Here is an 11948-nt window from a genome sequence, read left to right on the forward strand (position 1 = left end):
ATTAGGGAACCCACATGGAGACTGAGCTGCCTATAGGCTACATCTGAGCAGAGGTTCTAGGTCTTCCCCATTCATGGTCCTTGGTTGGTTCATCAGTCCTTGCAGGTGCTCTCCACCTCCCCCCTCCCTACCATGGGCCAGATTTGTTGGCTTTGTTGCTCTCCTTGTGGAGCTCCTGTCCCTTCTATCCTCCCCTTCTTCCGTAAGACTCCTTGCACGCTGCGAGTCTTAGTATCTGCTTTGATTCCCTGGAGGGTAGAGTCTTTCAGAGGACGTCTCTGGTAGACTCCTGTCCTGTTCCCTCTCTTCAACCACTTCCAATGTCTATTCTATTTCCCCTTCTGAATGAGAATTAAACATCCTCCCTAAGGTCCTCCTTGCTATTTAGTATCTTTAGGTCTGTGGATTGTAGTATGGCTAGCCTGTATATACTCCACTTATAAGTGAGTATATACCATGTGTGTCTTTCTGCTTCTGGGTTACCTCACTCAGGATGATCATTTCTAGTTCCATCCATCTGCCTGCAAATTGCATGATTTCCTTGTTTTTAATAGCTGAGTAGTATTCTATTGTGCAAATGTACCACAATTTCTTTATGCATTCTTCGGTTGAGGGACATCTGGATTGTTTCCAGATTCTGGCTATTATGAATAAAGCATCTATGAACATAGTTGGACAAGTGTCCTTGTTGTATGGTGGAGCATCTTTTGGATACATGCCCAGAAATGTTATAGCTGGATCTCGAGGTAGCACTATTCCCAATTTTCTGAGAAAGCACCAGATTACAGCAGCAAGCAACTACTTCACCACACACATTAAGAACTTTAAAACAGAGAAAGCTTTCTGTTTCTCTTCCAATCACTCTGCAATATCTGCTTTTTGTTTCTCCTGCTTTTTGGTTGTAGGCAGTTCAGGACTGGCCCACTACATGGGTTCACCTTTCTCATTGTGATCTCAATCTTTGTTGCAGTCAGTTACATAACTTTATCTCTCCTCAATCACACCCCAGAATTTCACATTTTGGTGGAATTTCTTCTCTCCTTCAAATACAATGTGAACATTTAACAATGCAGTATTTGCTTCTACTTGACTGAGTTCTGGCAGTGAATTTTTAGCATATGCTGAGATGGTAACTTCACCGCCAGTCTGACGGCAGTTATGTCTGCATGGATCAACTTTTTCCCCCTGAATCTTTCTTAGTCCACACATGTCAGCCCTCTGGGTGAAGACTGTATTAAAATCTGAGGTTTTTCTTCAACAATCCCCTCAGGGAAAATGGGTAGTCCAGAGTGATACACAGACTTCATCTAGACTCTGTAGACCCTGCCATGCCTTTGAACATCCTCCATTTTTACAAGAAGTCCCAATCTTAAGTTCATCCCTGTCTTCTTCTTTTTTATCCTCTTCATTCCCTGATGACAGTTTAAGTTTACCAAGTGCTTGTTTTGGGGAAGCAGGTATTTTTAATTCCAAGTTTGTCATTGGCTCCTCTGGGCTTGGCCTTTGTTTTGCTTCTACTGGGTTAGGGTGAATGAGGTGCTCCTGAAATTTAGGTTCTAATTCAGAGAGTTCCTTCTTCTCAGGAGTCTTGACTCCAGGCTTGACTGGTTCCGGTGGCTTCTCATCATTATGCTTGCCTTTTGTACAGCCTGCAACACCTCAGAAGTCAGAAAAATCAGTGGTTCTTCTCTTAAAGCAAGACCAACCCTTTAGGGCCTCATGAAAGACAGGAACACCTGGGTGCTATGTGCACCCAGCCTCCACATTGGCCTCAGGGTGGAAATGCTGGCCACAGCCATGGTTGTAACACAGTGCCGTTCTGTGTTCCAGGTGAAACCACACCACTGGGACTACAATTGAATCACCATGCCAATCACAGCCAAATGGAGAGAAACTTAAATCAGTCCCACTGAAATCAGGGAGAAGGCAAGGCTTCCCACTCTATCGGTACCTCTTCAACATAGTACTGGAAGTCCTAGCTAGAGCAATAAGACAACTAAAGAAGATCAAGGGGATACAAATTGGAAAGAAGAAAGTTGAAGCATCACTATGTGCAGATGATATGATAGTATACATAAGTGACCCCAAAAATTCTACAAGAGAACTCCTACAGCTGGTAAACACCTTCAGCAAAGTGGCTGGATATAAAATTAACTCAAAATAATCAATAGCCCTCCTATATACAAACAATAAATGGGCTGAGAAAGAAATCAGGGAAACAACACTTTTCACAATAGCCACAAATAATATAAAATATCTTGAGGTAACTCTAACCAAGCAAGTGAAAGATCTGTATAATAAAAAACTTCAAGTCTCTGAGGAAAGAAATTGAAGAAGAAATCAGGAAATGGAAAGATCTTGCATACTCATGGATTGGTAAGATTAACCAAGGGTAAGTGGCCACCTTACCAACTGTAATCTATAGAGCCAATGCAATACCCACCAAAATTCCAAGTCAGCATGGCGCTGACTTAGAACCTCCACACCTATGTTCTGGTTGTGTAGCTTGATCTTTGTCGAGGTGATCTTCTTGTGCACTGCTCACGGGTTGTCTTTGTGTTATTCCAATGTTGATGCTGTGCTGGTGGAGATCAGATCAGACTACAGGCTGGACTTCGGTACTGTTACTCTTATAAATATATCCTATTTTGTAAATGCTCCCTCCAACCCCTTCTGTTTGGTTTGATAAATTGCTGAACAACCTATAGCAAAGGCAGGAGGGCACAGGCTGGACTTCTGAAGAGTCGAGAACTCTGGGAAAGACTATCCGGCAGGGGCTTTGCCAGCCAGAGGCGGGGTGGGGGCGGGGAGGACTAGGTGCTGGGACTGAGGAGAGATGATGAGTCACACAGCAGAACGAAGACTAGTATTAACAGGTTAATTCAGGTTAGAGGAGCTAGTTGGGGAAAAGCCTAAGCTAAGACCAAGCTTTCATATAAATAGTCTCCGTGTCATTATTTGGGAGCTGGAGGTCAAAGAAAGTACAGTTATGTTTGGCGTCCAACACGAGGGCGCACAGTCTGAGCTTAGGCATTAGGCCAAAAGTCCCGAGCACTTGAGTGAGCAGCCAATGCAGTGGGGGGGGTGCTGGAGTCATGATGCGATCTCCAGGACTGCTACAAGCACTGGTGGTGAGGGGGAGAGTGATCACCCCTTCTGGACTGCACCGCTCAGCGAGCCAGCAGGCCACTGCAGCCCAGAGTGGGTGAAAGTTTGGAACAAGTGTTGCTGGCAGGCCAGAAAGGAACACTCTCCCTGTGGCCTGTGGAGCTCAAGCCAGCCTGCAGAATGCTTGCTCCCATGCAGGCCCAGCACCTTCAGTCCATTTCGGTAGGCAACACGGCCCCTTCAAGGCCTGGCCCACGGGGCACAGAACTGCTGCAGGAAGCAGAATCCAGGCCCAGCCTGGGAAAGAAGCAGAGCAGCTTAGCCACGCAGAAAGAGCTCCTTCCTGGAACTAGTAACACATTAAGTCTGAACAAACAGAAACATTTTCAAATGTGCTTAGGTGCTGAAGGAAAAAAGAAATATTTAGCTTGAAAATATAAGGTGGGCTAGGTGGTGGCGGCACACGCCTTTAAACCAACACTTGAGAGGCAGAGGCAGGCAGATCTCTGTGAGCTCCAGGCCAGCAGATTGAAGCTGATAATACTCCCGTATATGTATCCAGTAGAATGAAACAATTCTTCAACTGTTGTAACATAAAACATGTCACTAATACACTTTACAATGCTACAGATGAAGCAGTTGTGGAACAACCTAATCTCACTTTAAAGAATATGCTCATAAAACAGAGGGGGCTATGATATCTCCCGGAGATAAATTAAATAATGCTCTATGGATTTAAAAGATTTAAATGTCAATAAGGCAGGTATTACAGCTTCTGAAAAATACTGGATTATAAAAAGGACTACTGAATTAAATCAATCCATATTTTAAGGCTGGAGCTGAGAAAATTTGCCACCCCAAGCCCATTGCAGCAGATGCCCCAGCTGAGGCAATTCCAAGCCTCGCCAGTCTGATGCCCCACAAGCAGCGGTGACCCACGGTCGCCCCTCTCTCTTGCCGCAGCCAGGAATCCGAACGTCCCACTGGACCCTCCAACAGCTATGCCCAGAGGCTGATTAAATACATAGTAGCAAGTGGCTCCCTGCCACTTCCCCTTCCTGCCTCAGAACGCCTATTGCTGCCACAGGAGCTGTCCCAGATAACGACAACCTTTCCTGCTCCAGTCTGCGGCCTTCACACTGAACTCTGTAAATTTTGGACACTTTGTATACTTTACAATCCCTCAAGGCAGCAAAGTAGCCAGACATCTGCCTGAGGATGCTCCAGCAGCCCAACCCTCTCCCAGACCTCTGTCATCCCCAGCCCCTCAGTAGGACTCATCCCAGATTATGCAAATTTGAGGTGAACCCACCAATCCCTGAGCTTCCCACAGCTCAGGACTTGAAATCCCACCAATCCACACTCTGGAAATCCCTGCCGCAGAAAGCTCCACCCCCTAAGATTTCTATATAAAGGCTGTGTTTGTCCTCGTTTCCTGCTGCCTTAGGGAGCGGCTCCTGAGTTTTTCCTTGTCCTCTTCTCGTGGAGTCGTCCCTTCAATAAATATCTTTTAAGAGATTTACTGCCTGCTGTGACTCACTCACAGGAGGAAGAATAAGAAGAAAAGAAAGAAGAAGCAAAGAAGGAGAGGAGGTCAGGCTTCTCTGCTGCTCAGCTCATCAGGGTTTGAGGCAACCCTCCCTGGGAGCTGCGATGTCTCTGGTGAGGAGGCCTCTCAGAGCTGTGAGGTTCCTGAGCTCCGTGCCTCAGTATACCCTTGGGATTCTGTCCCATCTCAGAGATGGGATACCTTCCCAGTCTTCATATATTTGTGGCCCTCAAAGGTGTGAGTGGTCTGGACACCTTCACGCCCAATCAGGAAGGCAAGCCAACCAACAAAAAATAAACATTTGGTGTTTTGACCCAGATTCACGGCCTCAGGGCTATGGGTTTCCTGGATACCCTTTCATCCAACTACCAGAAGGCAGGCCAACCAATAAAAATAACAACACATATATTAGAAGGGTTTGTTAATTTCAGAATAGAAATCAGGAAATGTGTTGCATTAAGGGAGAGGATTTGCTCTTGTTTCAACAGGAAGCAAAAAGCTGTGGATTCCTTCAAAACTAATAAAGAGTAGTTTTGACCAGGGAAGACTGCCTGAAAATCTTAGCTCCAGACATGGAAGAAGAGACCCAGAACAACAAAACAAGTGACCCAAATGCTGATCCCCTTACTTGGGGATCAAAAGACTAGCTGAGACATTAATGTCTCTGCAGAAGCAAATAAATTTTGTTGACTGCCTAGTCCCTCGACAGTCAAATGGTCTTATAAAATTTGATGCCTTTCACCTGCTCAAACATGGAGCAAAGATTTATCTTTAACTGATTTGTGCACACCTCACATTTCATAACGTGTTAATGCAGAAATGCATCTTACCTCTAAACGTTCACGTGCCTTCAGAGCAAAAGGGCAGAACACCAATGATGACAAGACAGATGATCCAGCCCCACAGACTGCCTCAGGAATCTGCATCAAGATTTCTTCAAAACCAGGACTTCGTTAAGCCCTGAACGTCCCCATTCCACAGACACTGGACAACAAGTGTTACAACTAGCTCTCCCAAAACTTGGCCAATATCCCGATTTTCTTAGGGTCCCCAAAATGTGACTTTACCTCCCAGACAGCAGGAAGCAGTTTTAAGGGAACAGTGTCCTCATTCCCAAGAGTTGGGATGGATAATTTTTGGTCATCCGGTGGGTGATGAGGTTTGTCACCATTTAAGGGGTCACAGTTGTTATCGGTCTTGGTCAGGGAGGAAACAAAGTAAAGGAGGTTAGTTAGGAATCTCTTTCTCTCCTTTATCCTTCTTTCTCTCCTATCTAATGTTATGGGAAAAGTGAGGAGAGGGGATGAAATAAAAAAAGAGGGATATAGGAATGATAGAATAAAAGGGTAAATTATTGAATCTACTCTTAAATTAAAAAGCAACTACTCGTCTCAAATATTTTACATTGGTATGTGTTTTGTATATTAATACAAGTTTAAGGTTATATTTTGTTACAACATACTATATATATGTCTCAACTCCTGTTTTAGGTGTTATACTGTGTAACCCATTTAAAAATGCAATGTGAAGTTCTAGTCTTTTGAAAGCTACTATTATAAACTGTGTAGGATAATTAAGAAATGCAAGTTAGTTGGCAGTCAAACTTGTGGTCTTGTTAGGTACTAGCTTAGTTAATCACAGAAATAAGCTTTTTTCTTATTTTCAAAGTTAATCAAATAATAAATAGCTAGAAACAAGTAATGTTTACCTGATTAAAGATACTATAAATAGATATATGATCTTCAGACACTACAGAATATGGCATTTAAAGATGTTTTAATAATAAAGGGTTTTTGTTGTTGTTTTTTTTTTTTTACAGTGAGACATGTCTGTTCCTGGCATGACCCCCATACTACTTCAAAGAAGATGATGGGCATTGAAGAACCTTCAGATGGATTTTGCTTCAAATGTAGCAAAGCTAGCCACTGAGCAAAAAACTGCCCTTGCCTCAACTGCTGACAGTATTCTCTCCAAGCTGTGGACAAGCAGGACATGAAGGAAGTCAGCTGCCAGACTTTGCCAATACAAGGTAGGCCAGTCCTTCATAATTCCTGCTTTACAAAAAGCAGTCTGTCAGGTATTCTGGGCCTGTAGGCTGAAGATGGATGTACCAAAGTGCAGAGGAATCTTGGGTGACTGACCAGGTGGCCAGCAGTCTCTGTCTTTTCTGTAGTTTTGGAAGCTGGTTGTTCTGAACTTCCTGTTTACTCTGGCAATATCCTCCTCAGGTCTCTGATGGGGTTGAAGACTAGATAGTTGTAATCTCACATACAAGCTTAAGTTATTTAGGATTTAAGAAAATAATTTAAGGTCTAAAAGATATTTTTAGGTTGGTAATGCAAGTTATGATAGAAAATGATTTAGGTACAGAACTTTGGAATCATCAAAATAGGATAGATAGTACTTTCTCCAAGGTTGTCAAATCCAAATGGACTGGATGATGTGAACATAATTCTTGCCTGATAGTTTTCAAAATTGTTATTGCATATAGTTTATTGATATTTTAAAAAGAGCAGGAGATGTTGGGGTGATCTTTTTGTACAGTGTATAAAGGTTGTCTTTGCATTATCCAAATGGGTGGAGGATAAATGGCATGAACAAAAGTGAGGTATACAACACCAAAAACAGAGCCTAAGGAAACATGCAACTGGATTCTGATACACCTAACCATAGAGTAGCCCCCTGGGCCCTGTCTTTAAGAAAGATCAGAAACTTTGAGAGCTTTGACCAGCCTAATAAAACATGTTTAAACACAACAGTGCTGATTCCCCAACAAAGCAACCTAGCCAGATTATTGCATTGTGAAGGTCACATCCAGCAAGTAACTCTTTCTGAATTGACATCAGAGTATCTCCCTTTGTACTCCTGTACAGAGTGCAAATCTCCACCCACACCCTAAGAGGAAGTCAGGGAACCAGATTTAGTCATGAACCCGCTTGGTAATGTAGGGGTGTCACCAAGCTGGAAACTTCTTCAGGACTTCCCCTCAGACCCTCAAATGGGTAGATTTCTGTGGAAAGAAAAAAAACAAAAAACAAAAAACAAATAGGATCAACATCCTAATGCCAAGGACTTGTGAAGGGTTGATCTAGTCAATTGTAGGAAGCCTGACCTCTGAGACTTCCGACTGGCAGCCACACTAGTCACTAGCGGTTGCTTTAATTGGCTGAAAAACCCAGTGTTTTCAAGTGAGAGGATTGTTGATGACAGAGCCCCCCCCCCAAAAAAAAAATGGATGCAGGGGAAAGCAGTTGTTCTCACCATTCCGAAGAAGTGCTAAATCAGCCGGGGGACAGACCTTCTCCTGTCTCCAACAGGGTCCTTGTCCCACTCTCCTCCAAGAGTAGAATGAGCAGACCAGAAGTACAAGCGGGAGGCACTTTGATGTCAATTCAGAATTAACAACCTTGAACAGAATGAAACACCCAAAGATGGCCCCACGGGATTTAGGACAGGCTCTCAGCAGCAGGCTGCTGGACGAGGGTCATCATGGTTCTGAGAAGTAGTTCAGTCCAGACGCCCTTGAAGGGCTTCAGTGTGCCAACCAAGACCCACCCTTGCCGAGCGAGCACGTATGTAAATCACTGATACAAGTATCAGGTCGTAGAGGTTGTGAGAAGCTACGCGAATCAACTCTGGTCGCCTGAGGCCAAGGCTGGAATGAGTCCTTCCTGCTTGCAGCCCCTGGTTAAGTCCTGGAGGCTGGCTTGGGCAAGCTTACTTCTAGGGGCAAAAGTCTGCGTTTGGGAAGCCTCCAAAACGTCCATTCCCGGAAAGTCTTGAAGGCAGTCTTCCTTCTTCTGGCTGGGAGCCAGACCATGAAGGCTTCAGGCTTCTTCCCCTGAAGAGAACAGGAATGTCTGGGGCCAGTCTCCCAGCCATTCAGGAGCCAGACTTGGAAGTCCTTCTTCACTTTCCTCCTCCCTAGGTTCTATAGCAATGCTACCTCCTTCTAAGGCCTGAATTTATAGGGGACCAGCTGGGCCCAAGTTTGCTGAATATGAGCATGTAAATTAGGGCACAACCAGACAAACCACACCCCTCAGATGTCTACAGTCAAAACTGGGAGGTGAAGGGGAAGAGTTCACAGACAGGTGTGCAGGTCTTTTTCCTGCAGAGGTAGGGAAAGATGGTTCCCACTTGCCACAGCGTTTAGGCCTGTTGCTGTCGTGTTCACAGCTTCCAGCAGCCTGCTCTGTGGCTCCTCTGCCCTAGAAGCTGGAGGCTGCCAGCTGTCAGAAAGCTCTGTTTGGCCTGGGGCGGGTCCCCCAGACCCTGATACTTGCAGGGACTGTCTACAAGGGGATGAAAATGCACTGTTTGGCTGACGTAGTGCAGGGAAGATGGTTGATAGGGGCCGTGCTGTACGAACAGCACACTCCTCCAGGCTGATCCTTCAGTGTAGTGAAAGGCCCTTGGCTGCTGGATGCTCCTCCAGTGAGGCCCTTTTGGCCTAGCCAAACTTTATAAGAATGGACCACTCACCTGCCTTCTAATTCCCCTTCCCACCGCCTCCACACGTGCCTCGTTCAGGGTAGCTCCTGTCCACCCTTGCTCTTTGTAGACGCTCCTTCTGCCAAGCAATCCGTTCTGCCCTATCACGGCCTGCCTGCTGTCTGCTGTCCATCCAACACCCAAACGAACAGACTCCATACTGTGGGCCTCTGCTCTCCTGACCTTTTCGCACATTTTATTATGTGTGTGTTCGAGACAGGTGTCATCGTGTAACCCAGGATGAGGTGGTGTGTCTCGTGGGGTGTCATGATGTAACACGGGTGAGGTGGCGGGCCCTAGCCCAGGTGCTGTCAACAGCATGAAGGGATTTCCCGCATACACCATGGGCTGGCTTTGGTGCTAATGTCAGTGATTGTGCTTGTGATGGCCGTCTCGTTAAGATGAGAGCTTTCAAGGCCTGCTAATTGGAAGGATCCCTGACGTTTGTCCCATCTCAGGAATTGCCAGGACGGTTGGGGAAAACTGCGATGGGGAGTCGGTGTCACAGGCAGTGTCAGTAATCCATCTTCTGGCCTACGTGTCTTGGGAAGGAAGCCCTCACACATCACCCTGTCCTTGCTTACATCGTTACCTCAGGAGCAGCATCGCACTTGACTTGGCATCTCTGCTCAGAGGAAGCTCGGCACTGTGTCCCGCCCACTAGACGTCGATTTCATGTTGTCCCTAAAGGTCCTTCACCTTCCTTCTGGCCCTCATGTTCTTCCTTCCCTCACGCAGCCCCCAATGTCCTGAGCTCATCATCCACGTCTAACTGTGCGGAGAGTTCGGTTGCTTGTCCACGTTTTCAGCTGCATCATGTAGCTGTGGAATTGTGCCTGGGCCCACAAGTCATGGTCCCCAAACATTCCACTTCAAGCAAACAATCAGGTTCTTGAGAGAGCTGTTTCCTAACCCTTCAGGCTAGCCTGGCTCAGTCTCCGCTCTCTTCAGCTGAATCAGTCTCTCTAGATAAGCACAGTTTACTATGTGGAATGCTAACTTGAGACTCCTACTTCCCTGAATTTTGCAACCGTCTTATTTTTACAAAATTGTGTTTTGAATTTTTCCAAGGAAGACTTTTCCAAGGAAGTGCGTTAAGCAATCAGGATAAAACAATCAGGATCACTATCAAAGACAGCCAACTTGGGGGCAGGTGATTACAAGAGCCTGACACCTGAGAACCAAGACTTCCCTTTTGAGGCGTACTTATCGCCACGTAGGTTACGTCACCAATAGGTGGCAGCATGGTTGCATCTGGTGGTCCTCAAACTGAGACCGTGGGAAATTCTGGGAGAAGGCCCCATCCACCCAGGTGAAATTTACAAGCGAGAGGCATCGTCTTGAGAGAGTGCAGCTAGCCAGCCAGAAGATAGTCACTGCTTCTCAACAGACAATGACCTTATCGTGTTTAAAACAATATCGCCAGCACCACTGTTTAGAAGGTGGTGGTCGGACGAGAGGAGCTGAAGCACCTTATTTCTGCACCATCATTCTAAGTCAGACATACGCAATACGTGTGGGTCGAGACCCCCTTGGGGTTACATATCAGATATCCTGTAAATGTGTAAATATCAGATATTTAAATTATGATTTATAACAGAGGCAAAGTTACAATTATGAAGTGATTGTATGGTTGGGGGCCGAGGCGATATGAGGAGCTGTGATAAAGGGTCACAGCATGGTTAAGAACCGCTGTTCTAAGTGAAGAAACTCAAAAGGTCTGGGATGGGCACAGTCACAAGGGTTCGAGCGTCAAGTGGGATCAAACTCAGGGATGTGGTGGCATGTAGCTTGGCAAGGGATGGTGGAAAGCCACTTCCTGGCATGCAGTCAGAAACTCAATAATTGAAGGTCAGAGCTGTAGAACTAGGGGAAGCAGATAGCATCAGTAAGGAACAGGGTGGCGGCCATACATTTTGGCTTTAGCTTCCTCGCAGATCCAGGCAGTTTATAGCATTTTCATGCTCACAGCCTCTATCAGATGCACTTGAACACCCACCTCACCCGCCCCTAACACGAGTATTTCCTTACGAGGGATGTGTTTGGTCCTTTGCTGCTTAGACACACTCTCCCTGCACAGTTGTTTCTAGCCCAAATTTTCTTTTCTCTGGTAAGAGGCTCTTATAAACTATCAAGAGAAATGGGTTAATCTCCTTGTCTGATTTGTTTAAAACTGCCTTCCTTATGTACATCAAAAAGGGTACAATTTGGTCAAATGTTCTTTTCAGCATCTAATGAGATGATTATGTGGGTTTTTTTTTTTCTTTCAGTTTGTCTATATGGTGGATTTTCATATGTTGAACCACCCCTGCATCCCTGGGATGAAGCGTACTTGATCATGGTAGATGATGTTTTTGATGTGTTCTTGAATTTGGTTTGTGAGTATTTTATTGAGTATTTTTGCATCAATGTTTGTAATGGAAATTGGTCTGAAATTCTCTTTCTTCACTAGGTCTTTGTGTGGTTTGGGTATCATGGTGACTGTGTCCTCAAGGAGTGAGTTTGGCAATGTTTCTATTTTGTGGAATAGTTTGAGGAGTATTAGTATTAGTATTAGTATTATTCTTTGGAAGTCTGGTAGAATTCTGCCATGAAACCATCTGGCCCTGGGCTTTTTTTTCCTCACCTATCAGAATAGCTAAGATAAAAAAACTCAAGTTACAGGACATGTTGATGAAGATGTGGAGAAGGGGGAACACTCCTCCATTGCTGGTGGGAGTGCAGACTTGTACTTTGGAAATCAATAATCTCTGGAAATCAATCTGTAACTTTCTCAAAAAACTGGGAATAGCTCTAC

General features: G+C 45.1%; 1 pseudogene; it reads right to left on the reverse strand.

Annotated features, from left to right (window-relative positions):
- Window positions 1-858: 858 nt before the first annotated feature.
- On the reverse strand, window positions 859-8424 carry LOC110557268 (cysteine and histidine-rich domain-containing protein 1-like; annotated as a pseudogene).
- Between the last annotated feature and the right edge of the window lie 3524 nt (window positions 8425-11948).

This window comes from Meriones unguiculatus, chromosome 2 (genome assembly GCF_030254825.1).
Source record: "Meriones unguiculatus strain TT.TT164.6M chromosome 2, Bangor_MerUng_6.1, whole genome shotgun sequence".
Taxonomy (NCBI): domain Eukaryota; kingdom Metazoa; phylum Chordata; class Mammalia; order Rodentia; family Muridae; genus Meriones; species Meriones unguiculatus.